We start from the raw sequence: 27,002 nt of genomic DNA on the forward strand, positions 1-27,002 counted from the left end.
AGGTGTGCCACCTAAATACTGTATTTAGGGTTGTTACAGGGAGTGCCAGGTAGTAGCCAATGGGCTAGCTACCTTTAGGGTGACTACACCCTCTATATGACCACTTCCTGTGGCAAGTGTGCATAACCCTGACCCAGAGGACCTAATTCCACCAAAAACTAAGATGGTGGAATTTTCCTAGTTGAGTTCACTTCAGGTAGCCCACCTTAGTGTGGTACTAGCCAGAGGGTGAAAACTCCTCCCGACAAGCTAATTTTCCCACATGTACTGGTGACAAATGGGCCCTGAGCAGGGAGTGGCTTTTCCCCTGTCTGGCGGAAGCCAGGGGTGCATTTCAAAGGCTGTGGAGGCCTTTGAAGCCTCCTGCCTTGATATGCTGATTTACTAGTCATCCTGCTTGGAGGAGTTGATAACACCTCCTGCCAGAGCAGGCTTTGTTTCCGGCCTCAGAGAGCATGGGTTCTCCCCTCCAGGGTGTCAGAAACACTGTGGTGGCAGGCTGGACAGGATCAGTCAGCCAATACACTAGAGGTCGGTAGGTTTTCGGAGGGAACCTCTAAGGTACCGTCTGGGTGCATGTATTAATAGTTAGTGTGGGTTTATTAACATGAGGTGTTTGACAACAAACACCATAGGCTTCAGTGAATCCATTATGTAGCTGGGAAACTCATTTTGACCAGTGCCCAGTCCATTCCTTATGACAGCTTCCCAGTTCAATTGTACTGTCAGTAATTGAACTGGCCAGCACAGGGGCCTATCTGCTCATGCATATATGTCCTAACATGTAATATAATGCAACCTGCCATAGGACTGTAAGGCCTGCTGTAGGGGTGACTTACAAATATTACATGTAGTGTTTTAGGGAACATGGCACACAGGCTGTGTAATGTCGTGTTTGCACCTTGTCATGCAGCCTACTTGAGTTTGGTGCTGGGTCCCTAGAGTGGCACAAGATGTGCTGCAGCTCTTAGGGACCCTCTTTAGTACCTATGCCCTAGGTACCAAGGGTACCACATACTAGGGACTTACAGAGGTGATAAAGGCCTGGTCAATTGGGGATCCATTGACCAGTTTCCTTGTTTTGGGGAAAGAACACTGGTACTAGGGACCTGGTTAGCAGGAACCAAGTGCACTCCAGTCAAAGTTGCATCAAATACCAGGCAAAAGGTGGGGGGACTTCTGCAACAAAAAAACAGTTTCCTACAAAGCCCCCTTACCATCATCACTACCTTTCTAGAGGTGGGCGAGCCACTGGAAGCGCGAGCCAGGTTTAAGCCTGAAGCCTGGCTCTGCTCGAGGTCCTGTTGGATCCTCTAGCCAATAACGAGCCAAGCCTGCATGTGGTTTTTACCTGCCATCCTACTTCTACCCAGAATGTAACATTACGGCCCGAGCTGTCGACTTTGGAATTGTGGAACCAGGTTTGAGTCTTGGCGTGTGCTGAGCATACTGTGATTCTGGGCAAATTACTTAATCTCCCCGTGCCTTTCAGAATGAATATGATCTGGTGTAATGATGCTCACGTAAAGCATTCCAAAACCTTCAGGTTGAGTTCAGGCTTGTGTGATCTTGGGCAAATATTTTATTACAGTGAAAATCCTTTTTCTTCATTATTGCTTATTAAAGCACTTTCATATATGTGAGTTTAGAATACCAGTAATACAAAACATATTGTGTGTGATTTATTGAACTGCAATGTTGCTCTATAACAAGCTGGACCTTGTAGAGGGTTTACATGACAACTGTTTAGCCTCTTAGTTCACTAATGGTTAATGCTAAAAAACGATCACTCATAATTATTATTTCCCAATGCAGTGCTATAATATGATGCATTAATGTCAAAGCTTCCACGTGTCAAAACTAAACACTTTTTTTAATTATGAAGAGGCGTTGTCAAATTTTATGTGATTTTTGTTAATATGATTTACAGAACAAACATTTTGAGTGCTCGCCTTGTGAACAGGGTCTAAGATCCAAGTCAGATCCTTGGCTCGGCTCTGGCTCGGCTCTCCCTGTTATTTTGCAAGCTCGCCAACCTCTATACTTTCTCACTTTCTGATTTTCAGTATGAGCTCCATCATTCAGTTTTATAGTATGTGAACAAAATGCATGCATTCAATGTTTTACACTTACTAGGCAAGCAAACTGACCAAATCAAAGAGAAATCTTGATTGTGAGAGCTGCACACCACACTTGCTTGCTGTTTGGATCTGAAATTTGACAATAATAACTTGCTTTTATTATATCAATTAATACTTAATCTCTGCTATTTATAGGGCTATGAATCATAGGAGTTACCATTAATAAAAATATTGGTACACAGTTTACTGTCCTCCGAAGAAGGTTGGCTGAGGTTTCCTTTTCAGGATTTCAATTCATTATCTGTGGAGCAGCAGGTGTTTTAACTCACTGAGCCATATTATTCACAGGTAAATTACATTACACTTATTTTCATGATCACATTGTCAAGAACGTAATGAAGACACTTGGCTGTCAATTAAATATATATCTTTACAGAATTTAATTCACACAGAGAACATATTGCTCTTTACAAATTGCCTACCGCTGCTCGTCCCGGCCCTCCTGGCAGGAAGATATTTAAGCACCATCTTGCCTTCTGTGCATAAACTTTATGCAAATAAGGCAGTTTTTGAGCAGATGAACATGTTTTCCCTTTGATAACTGTTTAATGGTTTAGAAAATGTCCCTCAGCTCTCACTGTGGGAGATAGAGTCTATTCCCATCAAGTGGACTAAAACGACCTTGGGACTGATACTGTCTGCTTTCGAGAGCACACAGTCCATGTGGTACTCGAAAGAACAAATGTTGATGTGGTGGGTACCTAGTTCTCTCATAACTTTCAACAGTTTAGCTGTCGCCAAAAATGTTGAAGTACACTGAGAAACGAAATGACACACAGCCATATAGGGCTGTTCTTGCTGGCCAGCGCTGGCCCAGTGTGGGAACCCCGCCGGATTCCAGGGGCAGCTATTCTTGAGATCCGGGCCGGCCTGACTGTGTCCAGATGCTGGGTGCTGACACCGGGACACATTCCGGGTCGCAGGCACATCAGTTCTCTTGCAGTGGAGAGCTGCGGCCGGCAGGGGGCGAGGGCGCTCCTCTTCCCTCCAGCTCGGCTTGTTTGTAAATGGTTCTCTTCGTCAGCGTTCATTAATTCCTTTTGTCAAAGATAAGTGTCCTGCGGGCGCGGTGGAAGGTCAAGTTGAGCCCAGCTAGCACGCCGGCTCCAGACTCAGCAACAAACAGAAGTACAGGGTGTCATTTCACAAGTTTTCAAGAGATAAAGCGAGACTTATACGTGCTCTTGATTCCTCTCCGTTTATGGGTAACAATGTGTGATTTGCAGAGGGTTACACTCATTGCACTAATACCCTTTTACGTCAGACATAACACAAAGTAAGTGTTTTCAAAAGTTAATAATCACTAATCCATTTCCGTGACCTTGACTAAAGAAACCTGCAGAGATCCATAAAATATGCATGCAAAATGATTACAAGTATCTGTATTTCTCTTGATGTATAAATTGTAAAGCGCTCTGACACCCCCGCTGGTCATGTTTGCGCTATGGAAAACGTTCAAAATAAAAAAAATAAATGTCTAAATTATACGCAGATCTTTGTACTTGGTCCATAACAAGCTCAGTTATTTTACATGACTGTACCCTCTAGGTTATATATCTGAAGCAGAAAGAATAACCCACTGATCTACAGTATATAGAATAGAAATCTATTACACATTAAATGTAATTATTTGCTCACACATCCACCCTCTTCGCTCTTTTATGATTCAAACCTGTGACTGCAGATTTCACACGGATCTCTCCGGCAAGTGCATTAACCTTCTCAGTTATCATACTACTGCTCTTCTCCGGTTGGATGTCATACAACGCATTCCGTTGCAACGCATGCCTTTACTACGCATGCGTTACAACGCGAATGCCGTTACCACGAATAACATTTACCACGCATATCGGTAAAGGCATTTTCGTGGTTAATGTTCTTTTTTTTTTTTATAATAATACCCCTGTGCGACCCCCGCCCCTTTTTCTTCTAATAAATTCCCCTCTCCTCAACTTTAAAAATGTTTCCCTGTGTGATTCCCCCACCCACAAACCCTTAAATGTATCCCTTCGCTACACCTCATTAATTCCTTAAACTAAATTCCCCCTTACCTCGCTACGTCCTCTCCTCTTGAAGATCTGCGTCACACGTCGTAAAGTAGAAGCGGAAGTGTCTTTCCGTTTCCTCTAACGACAGTACGACGCCGATTGCCTCCACATTGATGGAATCAGGTTTGGGTTCTTTTGTGGGGGGGATACCCCCCCAACTCCCTTTTTTTAATATTACCTTTAGCACACATGCCTTTACTACGTATCTCGTAGTAAAGGTATGCGTGGTAAAGGCAATCGTGGTAACCACGCATGCGTTGTAATGCATGCGTGGTTACTGTTATGCATGGAAACGGCCGCGTTGTAGTGGCCGTTTCCCCTCTTCTCCTTGTAACTCCACTCGCTTGTTGCCATTTCCTCTGCATTCCCATTATAATGCTGTCTTTATGTATGTGGGGCACTGAAAAGTCTCACTAACGCACACACACACGCACACACTGACAGTATAAAAGAGCTCTACCACTGATCTGCAGATAGCATCCAGAACAGACTTTAAGCCTGTCATGAGACATGTCTGATAGGTGACAGCAGTGCACCCTTTCTACTGTTGCTCTCCACTGTTTCACAGTGTGCGCTGTAGAAATAAGAGGCAGTGGGCATGTTGACTGTCGTGTTGCTCAACGCCCGTTCCAGTTGCTTGACAAGGGACCTCCTTTATGCTGTGGCTCCAACCTCGAGACCGGAGGATCGTCGCCCCGCATCCTGCGAGTGCAGCTGGCCCACACAAATAAGTAAAATGGCACGTCAATGATATTTTACTTATAAGCGCAATGTGAGTGCAGGGGGTGGGGCGGAATCCTGCGATTTCAGGATTACAGCTGCCCCTGCAGTGCGCATGTCAGGCTGGCCGGCTGGTTTGCTACGACCAACCCGACATGCACAGTGCACATCCAACAATCACAGCTCTCATGCTGACAGCAGCTCCAGGACTGGTTGTTGGTGTTCCCCTGACCAGGAAGGAAGTCCTTCCTTTTCCTGCTCGAGGACGCTGATATGGGGAGAAAAGTGCCACACCCACGGGAGCAGTAAATATGGTGAGTTTGGCGCTGTCGTCCCCCTCCTTATTTTTATAGCTGTAGCCGCCACTGGTTGTTGTCATAATGTTGAGATGGGATCCATTTACGAATGTGAATGTCACTTACAGCTGAAATGCAGGGAGCTTCCTAAGAAACATTAAGAAGCACAGATGCAAGTAATGATCCGTACTATGCTAGTCTGGCCAAATACATGAAAGAAGTGCACAATATATTTTGAGAGGTGGTGCCAGGGGGCACAAGGTATAGGGCAGAGTGCAATTAGGTGCGATTGCATAGGTAATATCTGTGTTCATGCTGAAAACAGTGCTGTGAGTGTTTGTGAGGTTCTCTGGAATGAGCCATCAGTAATATAGGGAAGAGGATGTAGCCTTACGGCTAGAGCGGTTGACCTCGAAGCTGGGGAACCGGGTTCGGCAACGTCTCTGCAACGTCGCTCAATATCCTGTGATTCTGGGCAAATCACTTAATCTCCCCGTGCCCAACAAAAACGAATGTGTCTGTTGGTACTGATGGGTAAGATAGATCCCCAAATACCTTATGGTGTCGGGCTTAGCGGCTTGCAATTTAAGGTTAGCTGGGAGAAAGTTTGTGTCCGTATTTAATACGAGAACTTCTGTTTTATTCTGATTTATTTTGTAACCCCCAATGAACTCAAATTTGCTAAATTCCCTAATCGCTACTTACAAATTCTAATCGCTACTTACAAATTCTGAGTATTGGGCTTCAAATATAAAATAATATCGTCCGCAGAGAGTTTTATTTTGGCCATACCCAAAATTGGAGCATTAATAGCTGCATTATTCCGCATTCTAATGGCCAAAGGTTCTAAGAAAAAGGTGAAAAGCAAAGGAGAAAGCGGACATCCTTGTCTGGTTCCCCGGTTAATTTTTACTGTCCCTGCTCGTTTAGCATTTATTACCACCTGAGCCTGTGCCCCCTGATAAATATTTCGAAGCATTGAAATAACCTGAGAAGGAATACCAAATCTATCGAGAGCAATAAACAAAGTGTTCCAATTCAATAGATCGAAAGCTTTTTCAACATCAACCATCATGAGACAGGCCGGGATTGAGTTAATATTACAATAATCCAAGGCCTGAATTAAAAATTCAGTATTTGCTGCTATAGATCTATCAGCTATAAAGCCGGCCTGATCTTTGTGAATTATTCCCTGTGCGGCAGATAAAAAAACGCTGCGCCCAAACTTTCATCAAAATCTTATAGTCTGCATTGAGGAGGCTAATGGGCCTGTAGGAATTAACATCTTTTGGGTTTTTATCCTTTTTAGGTCTTGCCTAGCGACGCAGCGCATGCTCTGCCCGCCTTGGCGAAATCTAGTGTCGTCGGTTTTCTGTTCGGAAGGGAGACAGGAGATGTGCAGGTGCCCGGACAGCCGATGTGCACGTCTTTTCCGAAGGGGGACAGGAGATGTGCAGGCGTCCGGACAGGCGATGTGCACGTGTCTCTCACGGCGACAGCTTGTTATGTTTATCACATAATGTTAAGCAACAGCTGCTCTTACAGCAGCTCTGTCCTGACAGACCTAAAAACTGTTTGTATTTCTTTTGTAGCTCCTAGAGCCGCCGCAATGTTTAGAAGGGCAGTCTCTCTCAAATACTCCGTATTTTTAGTAGCCATAAAAAGCATGAACACGCTGTAGCCTTCCTTCCATGTGCCTGTCACTGAAGCCTCGAGAGGAACAGCCCTGCCCCCCTCCGCTGTGCGCTTCAACCAGGGCATTGAGAATGCCGTGGGGGCTTCCTATTTCGCTGTAGGTAATGGGGAAGCACGTAAGCCTTCCGCTCTACTTTATCTGCTCTTTAATATACTCCCTACGACTCCCACACCCCTCCCCTCTCGCTTGGTCCATACGGCGTAGGGAGGGAGGGTAGGAACAAAAATTTATTAACTCTGGGAAGTGCCTCCAGCGTGGACCGGCAGCGCGCACCTACCGCTGCCTGCCTCACGAGACACATCCCTGCAGGGCAGCTGGCACGACAGGCCTACCAGAGCCTGCGGAGCACCGTTTGAAGCCTGCCTGCCTGCTACATTCACAGCGCGCTATTTTTTCGTCCACGGCGGAGGAGGGGTTATGGGTTCACCCCTGTTGTACCTGAGCCGAGGCTGTCGTGGATCCTCAAGGGGCCACGCAGGCTGTAGAGCAGGCACAGCAACACGCCGAACCAAATGGCCCACAAGTAGCTCCAATACCAGGACATGCAGCCTTTCATGTGCTCGGGCAAGCCCGGGCCAGAATCAGCCATGTTCCCGCCGTTGCCTCCTCCTCCTCCTGCTGCCGCCACCGCGGGGCCTCGATGTATGCTGGGATGATTCACAGCTCCAAAAAGCAAGCTCTCCCTCTCCAGCTCCTGTTTGCTTTCAGGTTCGCGGCAGCTTTCCCTCATCATGGAAAAAGATCAGCTGCTAACAGCTCTCTGGCCACGCTCCCACCATAGCCTGGAACACCAAGAGACACTTCATCTGCCCTGGTTTTACATCAACCCCTTAATCCTTTCTAAAAGTTTTCAAAGTTCCGTCTCTTCCTCTAAGCTTTGTTACATAAACGAGCTATTTATACATAAAGACTGCAGGAGTTACGCAAGCACAATCGTTTCATTGGGATCTAAGGAGGCACTTAAACACCTGATGCAAAACCCCACCCATACGCTTCCATACTCTGGTATGCTGTTATTAGTACAATTAAACAAAAACTGGGTTTAGGCTTATATCAGTAAGGCCAAGCCTATAATCATAAATAACACCAACAATACCAATACTGATGTATATCTTTCTGTTCGCATCTATTTGCGAAAGGACATATTGAATGAAAACAACATGAGCCTTTAGACCACTTTTTCCGTCTATTTAATCAATAAATTTCATCAATTCTTATTTTATTTCACCATAATTTTAGTGACTTCTCAAAACCTTCAAAAACATGTAACAAATGTGTAGCTGTGAACGCATACAAATTATTACAATCACATTCTTTGCGTACTTCATTCATTCAAATCTTTCATATCCAACATTTATTACCCACATCACACTGAACAGTCCAGAACAAACATACTCTCAACTTTCAAAAACCCTCATGTGACCACTTCTAAAAAAATACTATCAACAAGGCCATAGAATAATCTTAAACAACGTAATCAAAGTACAATGCTTTCAAATATTTTGTAGTTCTTATGGCCAAAGAAACAAAGGTTGACACCTTTCAAGCCCCTTTCACTACCGGGGCTCTCATCAGGACCTGTAAGCTAAAAAACAGAAAAGGGGGCTTTTTTAGTACTACTAGATACCCACATTCTCTAAATGCAACCAATAATCTCCAAATTAATATACCTTTGTTTAGCGATGGATGAATCATTCAGTCAAAAACCTTTTTGGTGTCTTAAATCTGCGTACTTTGATTACGTTGTTTAAGATTATTCTATGGCCATGTTGATAGTATTTTTTTAGAAGTGGTCACATGATGGTTTTTGAAAGTTGAGAGTATGTTTGTTCTGGACTGTTCAGTGTGATGTGGGTAATAAATGTTGGATATGAAAGATTTGAATGAATGAAGTACGCAAAGAATGTGTAATAATTTTTATGCGTTCACAGCTACACATTTGTTACATGTTTTTGAAGGTTTTGAGAAGTCACTAAAATTATGGTGAAATAAAATAAGAATTGATGAAATTTATTGATTAAATAGACGGAAAAAGTGGTCTAAAGGCTCATGTTGTTTTCATTCAATATGTCCTTTCGCAAATAGATGCGAACAGAAAGATATACATCAGTATTGGTGTTATTAGTACAAGGCATAGAATTATTGTTTTGACGACCACGGTTTTGCATTAATATAAAACAAATGCCACACTTAAAAATTAGAGAACGTTTACTTTTGCTTATATTTAGAAATTGTCAAACGCCAATATTTGTCATTCCTTATTACAGTATTTAAAGCACAATTACAAGAAAACATCGGCGTATCAGCCTTCTTTTTACTGCTTCCATGTAAAATACCTAGCATGTGATGAATATACAACCCATATGGTAAAGCGGGTTTCAGTATTAAAAGTAGGTTTTCGGTAATAGCATCAAACCATAATTAAAGGAAATCTGAGTATATAAATAGGTGCAGCCTTTTCTTGGAAGACCATCGTCGATTAACGTTATCCTTATAATTATTAATTACTATATCATATCAATGGGCATCTTGTAACTGCGTTTAAAATAATTTAATGAGGAATTCATCATAAATACATTGCATGTATGCCCAGGCTTCTTATAACCAGAGGAGGGGATTTTGAGATACAACAGAGTAAGAAGTTCCATTGCATTAAATAGAGTAAAAAATAAAAATAAATTAAAAGCCTGATCCAAAATTGAGTAGTAACAAAAACATTTCTGGCGCAACTGTAAACACAGGAGAATATACCAGTGTGTTGTTCTCCACCATACCATCCCCATTGTGGAAGAAGTTATTTGGCACTTTGTACATATATATGGGTATTTTTGATATTTGGCCAAAGCTAAACTAGGATCTTCGTCTAAGAAAAGTGCAGAATCTCCATCCAGAGTATGGGGAGGTTTGGAATGTATGACTATGGGGGTAAGTACCCTGTAGGGGCAGTTGGTATTGAACTCCCCCAAAAATCTGACACTCCAAGGTTCGGAATTTATTGGGCATGATAAATAGAATCTATTCTGAGCTTTTCCCTTTAATGGGGTGAAATAACAACTTTGACCTCACCCAGTAATTATCAGGTGCAATCAAGTCTGCAGAACTCATAATTCTTAATCCTACATGCCTTTGCAAAGCGGGTGGATTTTTTTTGGCTGAGAAATAATTGTAAATTTTTTGCAATTGTGGCTTAAAAAAAATCAAATTACATTTATTGATATAGATCTCGTCAGTGATCAACAATATTTATAATTATAAATAATTAAATTTAAAAGAAGAAAAAATGGCCTGCCAGTCTTAATACAAACCTAACAATTAATACATCTGTAAAACCTTTTTAAAATACTTGTGAAAATTATAACAGAAACATGCATCAGGAGGTGACTTTGCTAGGAAAATCACTTTGTTGCTTTTGAATATGTTATATTTAAAAGACAGAGGTTTAAAAAATATATATATTTCTAGCTTTCTTCACCGGCATACTGGGACAAACAAAGCAAATGTACTTAATGTCTTGAGTCCCACCATTGCTAAGTTCACACATTCCGGTCTTATTTCCTTTATCAGACCAGTACTTAAAAAAATTATTTAGGTGTAAAATGCCCAATCTTAACATAAGTAAAATCCACCTGACACTATGGGGCCCATTAGGATGTAAGGCGGATCGCCACCGCCCGCATGGCGGTGGCGATCCGCCCTACATCCTTCCCCGCCCGCCACCCATTTCCCCCGCCATATTAGTATGGCGGGGAGGACCGCGGCGGACGGAAAGACCGTCCGCTGCTTTTCCGCCCGGTCGACAAGTCAACCGGGCGGAAAAGGGCTTAATATGGTGGCAGAGTCTTCAAGACACAGCCATCCATATCAGGATGCAGACGGGTGGCAGCCTTTCCGTGGCGGCATGCAGATCTTCAAGTTGGGGGCACGTTGCGGGCCCCCAGGATGTTGGGGGGGTTGAGGGGGCACATGGAGGGTACCTATGGTACCCCCTTCATGTGCATGCACAACATGGCAGGCACCGCGCGGTGCCTGCCACGTTGTGCATGCATATGCACAACATGCACTTTTGGCATTGCGGCGGGCGCTGCTGAAAGCACCGCCCACCGCAATGTTCAAAATGCGTTATGCACCCGCCAGTGTGGCGGGCGCATCCAAGTATCCCCCACAGGACCGCCGCACATATGGCGGGCGGTCCCATTTTCCGTCGGGATGGCGAGCGGGCAAAGTCTGCCCGCCATCCTAATGATGCCCTATGTTCCAAAGAAAACTTTAAATATTCTTAATTCTATTTAAAGTATATACTTTCAAAATAAGGCTAATATGTTTCTAACAGTGAACAGTGTGTAATGTCACAAGTCTAGCTTATTCTGGCCACCGTATTTTTTATGACATACCAAAAATAATCCACCTTAGAAAACAAAACTAAATAATAGTATCCTTCCTAGCTCAGTCGACACTGTTGAGAACTGTGTGTCCCCTAAAGATGTATAGGGAAACACAATGTTTTGTTAAAATAACCCTCACCCACCAAAAGGTCCCTTGGTGGCATGCTTCATCATCGGGTTCTTCCCGCCCGCTGCATACACCGTATTTTTTAGAAACACTTTAAGTTGTGCTGGTGTCCACAGCTGCAAATAGTCAATAGTACACTGGAATTGTGCTAGTGCAACCCTAAGATTATTATTTAAAGTATACATTTAATACTTTTACATCAATGGTTTCCTGCCTTAGAAAGTCTCTTAGGATGCCTTCCGTTGTGTGTAATAAATTGTAAGGCAAAACCAAAGGAAATGATGGACGGAGCGTTGAACATTGCAAGCACTCACCCCCAGTCAACTGATCTGGGTTTAATCCATCACCGTTCTTTAGCCCACTCTGCCACCCCAGTTCATACATGGCCATATGCAAATCAGTCTGACCCTGTGCCTCATGGGAACAGTCCAGCCCGAACTGCCAAGCCATGTCTTCCCTGGACCGGAAACAAGCTACCTAGGACCGGTTTCTGGCATTTCAGCCGTCTTCAGCCAGGCTTGCTTGAATCCAGTGGCAAAGTGAGCAAGGGACTCACGTCTGAGCATACCCTGCCAACTTATGGCGAACAAAGCAAAAATCAAAGGAAATGATGGACGGAGCGTTGAACATTGCAAGCACTCACCCCCAGTCAACTGATCTGGGTTTAATCCATCACCGTCCTTTAGCCCACTCTGCCACCCCAGTTCAGACATGGCCATATGCAAATCAGTCTGACCCCCGTCCATCATTTCCTTTGATAGAGCTGGCTAGCAGTTTTCCAACCATCTGACTTTCTTAATAGACTTTTTGTTGACTCATTCCTGACGCAGACACGTCAGAGTTGTGGGATGATTTTTCAACTAAACTTACCACAATATTTGACTCACTAATTCCTATCAAAAAGTTTGGTCCAGCCAAACAAAGAAAATCTGCCCCATGGTACACAGAAGAACTCAGGCTAGAAAAATCGAGGTGCAAAGGGTTGGAGAGGTCCTGGAGAACTAGTCACACCCCCTCAGACCGCAGGACGTACAAACTTTCTCTGACTAATTACCACAAGAACATAAAATCAGCTAGAAAAGCGTTTATTCTAAATCAAATCGACCTCGCGGCCAACTCCGCAAAAACTCTGTTTACTATAGTCAAAGACTTCGTTAATCCTCAGGCGTGTAGAGTGCCGCAAATAGAGTCACAATCCTTATGCGACTCGTTAGCTACTCATTTTGAGGAAAAAAACAACCTGATCTATGCCAATATTGCCTCCACACAAACACCCACTAACACTGTTCCCCCAAGCTATACCGAATCAGAGTCTAAGTCAGCGAGTAAGCTTAGTCAATTTGTACCATTAACAGATTCGGACGTACTCTCCCTACTCTCATCGGCTAAGTCTGGGTCACCCGTTGACCTCTTCCCTCCCAGGGTTATGGCCCTCTTTGCACCATGCTGCGCCTCGGAAGTCCGAGCGATCTTCAATTGCTCCATAGAATCAGGCACTATCCCTCCGAGCTGGAAGGAAGCCTTCGTCCGCCCTATACTGAAAAAACCTACAACAGACCCCCTTACGTGCGCAAACTACCGACCTGTATCACTTTTTCCGCTGCTGGCAAAATCTTTAGAAGCAGCCATAAACAAACAGCTGAGTCAGTACCTCGAAGTAAATGAACACCTAGATCCTTCGCAATCAGGCTTCAGACCGGGCTTCAGCACGGAAACTGCAATGCTGGCGTTTACAGATACCCTCAGGCTAGAAATGGATGTGGGAGGATCAGCCATTCTGGTCCTCCTTGATCTCTCAGCTGCATTCGACACGATATCGCATGCCAAGCTGCTAGAAAGACTGAGATATTGTGGCATTCAAGAGCAAGCCTTGAAATGGCTCCAAAACTTCTTGGTAGAAAGATTTCAAACTACCATGCTAGGGCCATTTAGATCTAGCAAACATGGGCTCGACAAAGGGGTCCCTCAGGGTTCTTGCTTAAGTCCTACTCTGTTCAATCTTTATATGTCGCCACTAGCCAAAATTGCTGAATCCTGTGGATTTGAGATTATCTCATACGCGGACGATACCCAACTTATTTTTAAAATCAACCCTAATGCACCAGCAGAAAACCTACGGTTCGCAGCAGGAATATCTGCAATCTCTAACTGGATGACTGAGAATCTCCTCCAGCTGAACCCTAGTAAGACGGAGATCCTCTTAGTAGGTAAAGCCTCTCTCTCCTGGTCTACAGAATGGTGGCCTAAGGAGCTGGGCACGGCCCCAATCCCGAAGGAGAGCGTGAAGAACTTAGGGTTCACACTTGACAAGGCTCTCTCTATGAAGGACCATATCGCCACAATCACTAGCTCCTGCTACTACAGCCTGCGATTGTTGGGAAAGATGCTTCCGTATCTTCCCACCAAGCACCGCAGAACAGTAGTACAGGCCATGGTGATATGCCGTCTCGACTACGGCAACGCGATGCTGGCCGAACTCGGATCTTCCCTGGTAAGAAAATTGCAGGTCATCCAGAACACAGCGGCCCGAATGATCCTTCATCGCCCGGCCGGATCACCGTCAGCCCCCATTTTATCAGAACTCTATTGACTTCCTATCAGGAAGCGGGCCCAGTTCAAGACCTGCTGTCTCACATACAAAGCCCTAAACGGTTTGGGTCCTAAATACATGGTTAATAAATTAATTAATAAGACCCCGATCTTCAACTTACGGTCCAACGCCATGGAATTGCTGAAAACCCCCAGAATTCGCCGGGCCCGCTCAGGGGCTAAGTCTTTCTCTTGTCTTGCTCCGCGCTACTGGAATTTGCTCCCTATTGCCATCCGGAAATGCTCATCCCTCGCTGCTTTTAAGAAAAAACTGAAATCCTTTCTATTCCTTGCTCCGTAACGCTGAACGTGGATGCTCTTCCCTCCCTCCTTTTCACCCTCAGCAACAATAAAGCAGGCGCCGAGATGCCCCCGGGTGATTCGTGCGCTATAGAAATTTTCATAACATAACATAACATAACATAGGACCAGGAACTGCTTATCTCTTCTAAAACAAAGAAGTCTCTCAGGGCTTTTCTTGCGCTTTCCAGCTGATGTGGGTATGATAAGATCCTGTGAATCTGTGCCCTTTCCACAGCCCCCTGTAATTAGCTAATTTAGCCCTTCGAGCTCGGGACTGGGCAGCCGAAAAGGAGATGATCTGTCCTCGAGCTGCGGCCTTAAACCCTCCCCACACCGTGAAGGGTTCTGCCGTCTCCTCATTGATCTTGAAATAATTAGAGATCCATGTTCTAAAACCCTCAACCCATTCATGGTTTTGGAGAAGGAGGCGGTCCAGCTGCCACCTAGGCTGTTCCCTTCTTACTTCACCAATCTCGAGTTCAAGCCTAATATATGAATGATCAGAAAAGGGGTTGGTCCTGATATCTGCCTTTAGGGTATAAAGGGATCTTGATGCTTGAAAAAAGTCAATTCAGGATGCAGTCTGGTAACGGCCTGAATGACATGTGTAGCTATTTTTGGCAACATTGGCTTTCCGCCAGCGATCTACTGATTGGTAGTCATATTTAATAACCTCAAAGATTTTTTTAGTGTTTGGTTTCAATTGCTTTTTGTTTTTATTCGAGGTGTCCTTCTTTAGATCCTGTATATAGTTGAAGTTTCCCCCAATATGTCTGGCCAGGGACACCCCTTAACAGCTCATTAATCTTAACCAGCCCTAAGGGGTCGTCCGTCACCGGGCCACAATAGTTTACAAAATTAAGGATCCTCCCGTTCAGTTTCGCCACTACCCATAGCCATCTCCCCTGGGGATCCCTACTAATTTGTTCAAATTCCCACGGAAAATTTCTGGAGAAATAAATAGCAACCCTTCTCATAGCTAGCCCTGCTGATGCAAAAAAGCGACGGAAAATACCCTCGGTAAATACAACCTGGGAGAGTTAGACTTTAAGTGTGTCTCCTGAAAAAACAAGACATGGGGATTGAAAGAGGCAAGCCACCTAATCAGCCCACCATATTTTTGTTTGTTAAGCATGCCATTTACATTAACTGACAAACTACTACATTTACTAGACTTTTCTATTTCTTGAGTAAGCTTGTTGTTTGCTTGAATTATGTAAGAATGCTAGGTAAAATCAAGAAGCTGTTTAGAACAGTGGTTTCTACTCCCCCTGACTCTGGTGGGAAGAGTATCTCTCATCAAGATGTCCATACTGCCATTACTCATTTTTATCAATATACCCAACAAAATTAATATGGTCTTTTTCAAAGAGCTGGAAACCATGATCAGAAATTTTGTCTGGGGAGAAGAAGTTCCAAGGGTCAAGCTTTTATCATTACAATTAACTATTGAACAGGGAGGACTGGCTTTACCACACATACAAACTTACTATGAAGCAGCTTTCTTGGAATTATTAGCTTGTTTCTTGGTTTCTAATGGGTTAAAAGACATTTTTTTTGTGGAAAAGATGGTACAGGAAGCCGGTTCTCAGATTCCGATATTCTTAAAAACCTCCAAACGTCCGAAAGAAACAAGATATAAGACGATGAAGGACTACTCTACCAGACTTCAATCTTTTTTTAGTGTGATGGGCTCCTCTGGGTCTCACTACTTAAAATTGAGGGAATGTAAGAACCTTGACCTCCAAATTCAATCATGCCATTTGAGAAATTGGGAGGGTTGTGGGCTAGGAGAGCTCAGATATTTTTTAATTCAGAACAGGATCATTAGATGGCAGGAGGTGTTATTGAGATGTAGAGATCATAGGAGGCCTGCTTTTTTTGAGTATCTACAAATTTTCCATTTTATAAAAAAAACGGAATTTGCCCTTTGACACACCGAATAAACTTGTGACAGAACTTTTCGGGGTGAAGTTAAGGGGCGTAGGGAACTGTTATCGTTTACTACGCAATCAGGGCCAACTCCCATCGATAGAAAACCATTTGGAAAGGGTGACCCGTGAAACGCAATGTATCCTTTCCTATAACGAATGGGAAGTTATATGTTGGCAAGGGAGTAAGGCTTTGAGAGCAGCCAACTTTAAAAGAATGGCCTTCCTATCCAGATGGCTGGCATAATTTACTCCGAAATCACTACCCAGGAGTTGAAAACAGATGCTTTCGATGCCAGGCGGATGGGGAAGGGGGATGGCTCCATATTTTTTTACATGTCCTAGATTGGGGCCTTTTTGGGGGGAGATTTTCTTGGCTTTGAATAGGGCTCTTAAAAAAAGGATATCGCCTGAGACCGAGGTGGCCCTGTTCGGAATTTGTAAAGACAGGACAAATTTGAGGAAAGCTGAGGACATTTTTCTTTCTATTGCCTCCTTGGTGGCCCGCTCCTTAATTCTATAGAATTGGAGGTCTAGGTAAGCTCCCACTTACGATAAATGGTTTAATAAAATGAAACGGACGTGGGCTTTTGAAGAAGCCTACTCATGCCAGGTGGTAGCTATCAAGAAGTTTAGAGAAAACTGGAAGTTTTTGGGTAATTTGGAAAACAAGATGGATGAGTAGTATCACCCTGAGGGAAGAGGGAGGGAGAGAGGCTCTATCTCTCTTTATCTGTGTTTTTAAATGTTTGGTAGAATAAGGAATACTGTCTTAGAAAGCTTAGAGGTAATAATAAAAAAAGAAAAATACATTTAAAAAAATCTTTTTCGTTCTCCGGACCATTTTAGTACTTTAGTCTAGTAGTTTAGCACATTTGTACATTTGCACACTTGCACTTTAAAACTGGGGCACTTAAGAATCCTTTTCGCTATTCAGCAGCTAGGTAGTTATACATGACAACGTTATACAGAACGGCTTCTCTGAATTTACCTGTTTTTGGTTGTAGACAATTAAATTGTTTTTAAGTCATTTTTAACCTTGCCTGGACTCCTGTCAATGTTTGTTTATATGTTATATCAATGTTCTCAATGCTCTGCTCAATAAATTGTTTTACAAAAACAGAAAACGAATGTGTCCATCTGTAACGAAACTGGAGCTCATGTAAAGCGCTCTGATACCCGATATCTTCGGGTCTAGTTCGCGATATAAAACTCATTAAAATATATATATATATATATAGTTTGTCAGTTATGTCCTGGCTGGGAGATGGCGCAGGGTTGTTACGTGGGGACTCAAAGGGGCATTATGCTTTAGGGCCCACACTTACCAGGGTATGTTTTCCTTCAGCCACAAATATTTATCGATTTTTCATTTCAAGCAAGCTCACCATCTTCTATAAAAATGAGACCACTTATATGGCCAGACTACTAGATGGCGCTTAAAAACATGTTTTTTCTTTCTTTCGGGTACATTTTTAGTTCTGGCGTTAGCCAAGACCTTTTGATTAAAACAAAAAAAATATGTATAATATACTTATGTAAATGGGATTTCAGCCAGCTGTCTTCATCCATTGGTCTGTTGGTGTGTCATTCTCAGTTTGTTTCCACCCACTACAGCATACACCATGGGGAAGGTTGTCAGCCCACTTCAGCCACTGGATGACTTCACTTTGAGTAATTGAATTTTGCTCTTTCACAAGGAGCACTTCCACACAGAACCTAATTCCCATCTGGGCCCATGTTTTTGTTTTTAGTTTATTACGTATTATTATGTTGCCTTTGTGTTCAGAGTCTGATGTGACAGCAGGGTGCTTTATACCAGATGTAAGCAGAGGCCATTTCTACGATTCATCAGTTCCTGCCAATGCTATTATAAATTCCTTTTGGGAAAGTCCTTTGTTTATCTGACTTTCTCAGATAAACAAAGGACACTCCTAAATGAATTTAACAGCATAGCAGATTGTGTCCATTTGAAACTGTTCCTGTATTAAGTTATCAAAAGCTTCAATACTATACACTTGAATTCATAAGAGGCCAATTCTTCAGAATATGTTTATTCTAGACTCAATTTCACTAATGGTTCTTTTATAAACTTTGCCCTGGAAGAATGCCTTCATTGTGTTTAGTCTGCAGCACTTGTAACACCTTTTTGTTATTCATTCTTTCTCTTTTTTCTTTCTTTATTCCCCTTTTCCTTACTTTCATTCCTTTCCTTCTTTAATTCTCTAATTTCGTCTTTCTTTCCTTCTTTCATTCCTTTGTTCCTTCTTTCTTTCTTTCCTTCTTCCTTTCACTGTTACTTTATTTCTTTCATTCCTTCTTTCTTAAATTCCCTTATGTATTCCTTTTTTCTTGCATGCTTTTATTCCTTCTTTCCCACTTACTTGCTTTCTTTCTCTCTTGCCTTTTTTTCTTTCAATCTTTCTTTCTTGTGTGCTTTCATACCTTTAGTCTTTCTCTTGCTTTCATTCCTTCTTTCTTGCTTTTATTCCTTCTTTCTTCCTTTCATGCCTTCGTTTTTGCTTTCCTTCTTTCATCCCTTCTTTCCTGCATTCTGTCTTTCTTTCCTTCTGTCTTTCTTGCTTTCTTTTTCTCTCTTTCTTTTTCTCTCTTTTTCTGTCTCCTTATGTGCTTTTCTGTTTCTCTCACTTTTTCTTTCTTTCTTTCCTTTCTGGCCTTCCTTTTTTCTTTCTTTCTTACTCGCCTTCCTTCTTTCTGGCCTTCTTTCTGTCCTTTCTTTCTGTCCTTTTTTCTTACTGTTCTTTGTTTTATTCTTTCTTTCCTTCTTTCTTTCTGCCATCCTTCCTTCTTACTTTTCCTTCTTTCTTGACTTCCTTCTTTTCGTCTTTCTTTACTTCTTTCTTTTCTTCCTTTTTTCCATTTCCTTCCTTTCTTTCCCAAAGGGAAGAGTCTGGCAGTCAGTGGCATAATGATTGGCTTTTTTAGGTCTGTGTTGGCCAAGACCTTTTGATTTTACTAAAATTATGTGTATGACAGTTACTTATAAAGATGTTCAGCCACACTTTATACATTTTTATGTGGTTGTGTCATTCACATTTTTCTCAAACCCACTCGAGCATGCATCAAGGGGCAATTCGTCACCCCACTCTGGCTATTGGCTGACTTTCACTATCAGTTAAGGCATGCTGCTCTTTCACAAGGAGAACGTCTACATGCAAAGTACTTCCCCTCAGTGCTAGGGAGTACTATGGTAATGTGTGCTGTTATGAGACAAAAAAAATTCCTGCCTTTGGTCACTTTTTTGTTACATTGGCAAATGCCCGGCAGCTTTCCAAATAATAAAGTTTTGCAAAAGCCATGAAATAAAAAACAAGAATTGCCAATAGCCTAGCAGATGACACCAGACCTATTGGTGTTGTCAATGCTTGTTTTAGTATTGAGAAAGAGGTGTTTATGGCACATAACATATACAGAACAAGCATCTGCCATTACATTTTGGCCCCACACCTCACAAGAGCATCTGACTTGCCCGAGTTGGTGTCATAGCGGGGCCTCCAATTAACCCCCAATGTCTCACCCACTTTATTGCTAATCATTCTGTGAGCACTTTAGGCTGACACTAGTGCTAATCTGTCTTGTCGGTGTTGGATGGTGTGTCCTCAAACCTTACTAAAATTATTTAGCTCACTTGCATAATTTATCAGTTTATAGTATAACTGAGAGAAAATATGTTTGCCATCTGGGGTCCCCAATAAAATTATTTTACTCTAGGGGGCGTGGCATTAACAACGCTGAAATCTACTGGTGTGAGGCAACTGGTGGTAGGAAGCGCTGCTGGTCCATAATAACCAACTAATGCCATATCTAGGCAGTGTTGAATGTATATTAGGTGTTATGTAGTAGTGCCATCTTTTGTATGACCGTGCATGCAGTGCCCTATTGGGAGGTTCTCTTGAGAGCATGTTGATATCCATTTGTGCCTGTGCTCTGTTGCGCGCAATGTTCTGGGTAATGTGTAATGTTGGATGTTGTCTATGTAGAATATGCTTAATGATGTATTGTTGTGAAACAGTGTCCATATAGTATGATGTTGTAGGATATCAAGGTACTGTGACACTCTAAACATACTACTCCAAGATTCTCAAAGTCACTGGAGACACAAGTAAGTCTTCTATTGATATTTTAGTACATTGCTAGCCTAAGCATACCTAACTGCATACACCTTCTACCAATTATTACTAGCAGTCACCGCTAGAATCTCCTCTGATCCACAGCCCCGATTATCCCAGTTAGGAATGAACTTCTCAAGCATAAATATATACAGCTCTGTCAATCTCACATCAGCAAGTACTCTCACCTGCCATATCCGAGTGCTCCAATGCACCTGTGTGATCTAAAAATATGACAGGCTGCAACATGAGGGTGTTAAACTCTTCACCAAGGGTCATGTTATGGAACATACATGTAGGATAATGCTGCCATATCCACTTTTTTGTGCTCAGTGGATATATTTATTACTGAGAGGGCAAAAAAGGCCATCACATCTGTAAGGTATCATGCGCCTTCTCTGAGGACCCCAAAATGTAGAGCACCTCGGGCTGGTCTATAGATTGTGATTCGAGGTGGCAAGGATAGTCGCATGACCTTTGGGTTGCACCAGGGGACAAATGGCCCCCACCAAAGGCGAACGTGAAGTGCCTCAGCAAAGAAACACAGTACTTTGCTTGTACTTACACACATCAGGCCTTTTCTTTGGCAAGTACATCATATTATGGACCTCAGGCCTCACTAAAAAGCCAGCAGGGAATTGGGCGCGGAGTCACAGGCTTGTGTCGCCCTCTGCATACTTAGGTATCCATTTGTGGAAGTACATCTTTGGCCTAGAGATCACACGTCATGAGCCAGGTGCACCTAAAGTAATGTGGTCCTGTAGCTGTGGTGCATGGGAAACTGAATGGATTGTTTTTTGTGTACGGCACACATATTTTGCTAATTCCAATGGAGTAGCACACCCACCAAACCCTTTTTCTTATGTAATTTGTCGCGCCTCTCCTTAGATCTACAATAGTCGTTTGTTGAACCCTAACAATTCAAAATGTTCCTTAAGTTGGCTATCACTTTGTGGATGATGGCTGGAGGATAGGCAAGCGAAATCATTTTTGTAGAGGTGGTTTGTCAAGTTCAAGATGAAATTTTGTCCTTTTCCTTAGATGTCAATTCCCTTTAGATATGTTTAAGGAGTCAGTTCTGATTGAAGTATGCATCAACGCATTTGTTCCTTGTTTGTCATTGTGTTCTTTGTCCCCGTGTTTCTATTTCTAGTTTTCTCCTAGATATTTGCGGCTGGAACGTCTACTGGATATTTTACCGGAATGTTTACTTTGCTATTTTCTCCTTCCTGCTCCTTCAGGAGGAGATTTGCCCTAGCTATTTTCATCATTTATTTTCTGCATTGTCTAGCAAGGCTCTTGAGATTTCCCGGAGTTTGTCCCCTTGTTGAGTTTTCCTCCGATCTGGGACCCTTTTAAGGAGACACTTGACATCTTTCACGAATACTGTCATGTGCAGGGTGGCTCCTGGGCTGCTGGGAGAAGCCGTGCTTTCTTTGGTCAAGTTGAAGGGGCCTCAGCAGACCATTCAAGCATCCAGTCCCTCGCATACTCTGAAAATCCAACGTAACCACTAAAACGACCCAAGATCACAAAATGTTCTATCTCGGTATACATTTTGTCCACCATCACCAAGTTACTGTTATTGCCATGTAAAGGCAGAAGCTCTACCAGAAATCCATTAAAATTGCAGACCATAACTGCAGATCATATGGCAATGGGTGTCATGATCTATATGTTTAGGAATCACTAGACTTTTAGGTGGCATATACATAGTCATAAGTCTGAATAAGCATTCCTGCTGGTGATCAAGGTATGTTTGGCTTTACAACATCTGATGTTGATTGACAAACTCCCATGGCAGGCTCCCATAGACATGCCTCGACTAAAAATGGCTCACGCCGGGGAGACAAAAATGACAAGAGGGATCCTCTCAGAAGAGGCTTGTTCAATATTCCAGTATCTGGAATTAGGCCTCCTGCCCACATCACGACTAGGCGATCCAAGCTGCCCAATTGGAGTGACATTACTGAGGAAAAACAAATCACTGAGTTTGCACATACATACAGGAGATACAACTAAATCCTCTCTCAATATTAGCAGGCTGATAACCTATCCTCTGTCCAATTTTGGTAACAACAAACTGATTTCCCTCCACAGCGTACCCATGGAATGAACACCTGGTGGGGATGAGGAAGGGAGGGCAGGGTCTGATCCTGCAGATGTACATATTGTCCAAAGCTCAGCCTCCCCTTTGAAATTACTTTCATGGAACATTGCAGGGCTTGCATCCAAGCTAGACTGCCCTGACTGGGCCCAGCTCATCAATTCACATGATCTTTGTTTATTTCAAGAGGCCTGGTGCACAAAAGCGGCATTTTAAATGGGGTTTGTAAATTGTAGCTAAGCTCTCCTATTTAAAGGCAAAGGGAGACCATCGGGGGTCTCACCATCTGGGCGCACACATCCCTTTCCTCCAAGATGGAGGAACTCATGATCCTCCCGGCTAACAATAGGCCCATAATTCTTATTGACTGCTCACAGAAGATATTTAGTAGAATCTTGCTGGTAAAGCTCCAAGAATGGCTAGCCACCAAGGAAGTGCTCACTCCCCTACAGGCCGGCTTCAGGGACACTACAAGTACACTGGACCAGGTCTTTTGCCTACAAATGATATTCTGGAAGACTGCGGTTTTGGGAAGAGGCAGGCTACACATAGTATTTGTTGACCTTCGGTCAGCCTTCGACCTGGTCCCGAGATCCAAGCTCTGGCAAGTAATGGCTGATATGAGTGTCCCCAAATTGTATTTACAACGCAAGATGTTTGACACACCCTTGAGATGGAGGAGAGGCAAGTAATCACCTGACTGGGAGTGGTCATTATAACATCTTTGTTTGACCCCCAAGGACAATGATTAAACAGCATCTTTGGACTCTGCATTGTACTGCAAAACACGCTACCCCTCAGCAGTTTGATGGACTACTGAGGTTTGATTTCTGCAAGGGGAGAGAGGAGGCAAATTGGGTGCCTGAGAAGGGGTTCTTAAACAGCTTTTGTATCCCCCTGGGCACTCAAGCTGGTGTGGGGCCCGATATCCAATATTCATTAGGACATCACTTGGTGTTGGGTTTGCCTTAATTACTTAATAGGCAACCCTAGAGGACTCCAACTACCAGCATGATGTGTGCCTGGCAGGATAAACACGAGATGTTTGACACACCCTTGAGATGGAGGAGGGGCAAGTAATCACCTGAGTGGGAGTGGTCATTATAACATCTTTGTTTGACCCCCAAGGACAATGAGGAGCCCATGGAACCGGCACTGAAGAAAGCCAATCAAGGCTGAAACGCGTCTGCCAAAAGCGTTTCATGGACCTGTGTCACCGCGTGCAAGAAATTCAATAAAGCTGTTTTCTGCACTCCGGAGCTGTGTCGTGCTTTCTATCTACTGGGGAGAGAGCATTTGGTTCATATGTTTATATATATATATATATATATATATATATATATATATATATATATATATATATATATATATATATATATATATATATATATATATATATATATATTCACTGAAAAAACCATAGGTTTCACACATGTTATAGTTAGCGGAAATTTTACTGATAAAAAACCAATGAAATTGCCCCGTTATAGTTAGTGCTGGCAACTATAACTCACGCGACCGCAATCTTCTGCTGATGCTAATACTGTATTTAGACACTTATTTGCCCATGTCTTCTTCCATACATTTTTAGCTATACATATATTACAAATATTTTTTTTTATAAAGACACATATGTCATCAGCAGAAGATTGCGGTCGCGTGAGTTATAGTTGCCAGCACTAACTATAACGGGGCAATTTCATTGGTTTTTTATCAGTAAAATTTCCGCTAACTATAACATGTGTGAAACCTATGGTTTTTTCAGTGAATTTGCAAGGTTTTTTAAATGCTAATTCCTAACTATAACGTGTGTGAAACCTATGGTTTTTTCAGTGAATTTGTACGTTTTTTTAAATGCTAAGTTACTTTACGCCATTCGAGGCGTGCGCGCCCACTTAATGCAGTGCGTTCCGTACACGGTTTTTATCAACTTTAATAAGCCCTGTACATTTGGTGGCCTTCGGCCACCAAAAGCACAGGGAGTGGGGTCAATGTGGATAGTGTTTTTTTTATTTCGATTTTATAATTTCATGTTGCCAAAATATAGTTTTTTTACTGATGTAATAAGCCCTGTACATTTGGTGGCCTACGGCCACCAAAAGCACAGGGGGTGGGGTAAGTGTGGATAGTGTTTTTTTTATTTCTATTTTTTACCGTACGCTTACGGTAAGCGTACGGTAAGCGTACTCGGCGAAATTGCCGAAAAAAAAATAAAACCGTTTTTGCTCTTGGGGGATGTTTGGGGACTCCCTCAACATGACTATGTGGGAGGGAGTTGTCAAAACAGCCCCGTAACATGTTTTTGGGCATCATGTTTGATAAATAACACTCAGTGCGAGAGACAAAATGGCGGACGCCGCTTCCTGGTTTCGGCCGATTCGAATGTTTACTAAGATCTAAGAGCCAATCAGAATCGCGCTCGCGCACGCCACCGTACGCGTACGGTAAGCGTACGGTAAGCGTACCGTAAGCGGGCTCAGATATATATATTGATTTAAAGGCTATTTTCTCAGAATCTACTGAACATATTTACACCAAACCTACAAAAGGCACTTCCTTGACCTACGGACTACCTCTCTGCCAAATTTCTAGTAATTCTGTTCAGCCGTTCGGGCTGTAGCTCGTTCTAAAGGTCCTATGGAAAAATGCATGGGAAAAACGCGTTTTGGGACCCCCCTTTTATCTCAGCCCCCGCTTGACGAATCCCCCCGAGACTTTCAGGGTAGGAGCGGAGTGTAGCGCCCCACCTATTTTGAGAAATTCGCGAGGATTCATCGACCGGCGCCAAAGTTATTCAAAATAGAATGTTGCGGATTTCCTATGGAAAAGGGGTCCTAACTATAACTACCTACTGGCGACCGCCAGTAGGTAATATATATATATATATATATATATATATATATATATATATATATATATATATATATATATATATATATATTACAACTGTGCCCAAGTCAGGTGTGGTCAGCAAGGTGAGCTGACAGACCACTTCCCCGTCACCAGAGGGGTAAGGCAGGGCTGCATTCTAACCTGCACCTGCTTCACAATCTATGTGAACGACATGATTGATCACCTGAGCGTGTGTGTAGGCGATTTTCCCAAACTTGCGGGACATAGGGGTCCCGCACTTATGTTTGCAGATGACACCCTACTAATTTTCAAATTGCCCATGGGGTTTCAGTAGACCTTAGACAAAATATATGGTCCTTAACTACTGCTCCAAAACCAGTCCCAAGATCAAGTGCTCCATATTGGAGCGGTTGCACACCTTTGAGTATTTAGAATCAATTCTTAACGAGCAATCAGACTGGCGACACCACATCGACAGATGTAGATGTAGATTAAAACTCGAACAACACACTGGACGGCTGGACGGCTGATAAAGGTGCAGAGCAGGTAAAAATTTCACCCAATATCACCGGCACTGCAAATTTGCTCAAGAATACAAATGCCCAAAAATTAGTAGAGAGTTGTCACTATTCATGCAGCATTTGCACATATAGGGAATGATCAGGGCCTGCTTTAAGTTCTCGACTGTTCCCACACGCTATGGCACTTTATGTACATTTTTTTATTTATTTTTATTTTACAGAGTTTTATATAGCAAGAACTTGACCCGAATCGGGTATCGGAGCTCTTACATAGCACCAGTTGCATTACATGAGGACTCATTCATTTTTGTTAGGCATGGGGAGATTAAGGGGTCTATTAGGATGGCGGGCAGATGGCCGCAGCTGGTCCGGCGGTTGTGGCGGCCATCCGCCCACCATCAACACCCGGAAAACCGCTGGTCCGATTAGCATCGCGGTCGTGACCGCCGCAGTGTGATTTTCCGCCCGCGACTTTTCCGCCGGTTGTAGTCTGCCCACTTGCCTGGCGGGCGGAGCTGGACCGCTACAATTGTTGCGGATCAGGGCCAAGCACCGCTGGCACAATTATGATGCCGACGGTAACCTGCCTTTCCGCTGCGGTGGAACCGTCATGGAAAGGCATGCGGAGACATGTTCCGGGGGCCCATTGCGGGCCCCCAATGTTTTGGGGGGTGTGGGTGCACTGGGATGGTACCCCCCTTCATGTCCCTTTACCAGGTGGCAGGTACTGTGCAGTGCCTGCCACGCAGTGCAGGGATATGCAGGACATGCTCTTTTTGACATCGCTGCAGTGCTGCTGGCAGCAGCGACCGTTAGAATGTTAATCGCCAGAATCCGACCGTCGCGGTCGGATTTCAACTGTGGAGCATCCTAATTGGACCGGCGGTTATGCCGCGGTCCTTTCGGGCGGTCTTTTCCCGCTACCATTGCGGTCGGGGAGATTTTACGACCGCCATTCTAATGGGCCCCAAAGTACTTTGCTCAGAATCACAGGATATTCAGCGTCATTGCCGAGACTCGAACCCAGTTCCCCAGATTCGAGGTCGACCGCCCTAGACGTTAAGCCAACTCCTCTCCACATATGGACCAAGATTGCTTTGGCATATCCTTGTGATTTTATACATCTAGCTGGAAAATTGTTCTGATAATATAGATTGT

The 27,002-nt window shown here is 43.3% G+C and overlaps 1 protein-coding gene across 1 annotated transcript in view; it reads right to left on the minus strand.

Moving 5' to 3' along the window:
• The window catches only part of CACNA1C (calcium voltage-gated channel subunit alpha1 C), a 2,189,932-nt gene that overhangs the window by 1,913,183 nt on the left and 249,747 nt on the right, over nt 1-27,002 (minus strand). The gene's annotated exons all lie outside the window — the stretch shown is intronic.

Source organism: Triturus cristatus, chromosome 4_1, assembly GCF_964204655.1.
Source record: "Triturus cristatus chromosome 4_1, aTriCri1.1, whole genome shotgun sequence".
Classification (NCBI taxonomy): Eukaryota; Metazoa; Chordata; class Amphibia; order Caudata; family Salamandridae; genus Triturus; species Triturus cristatus.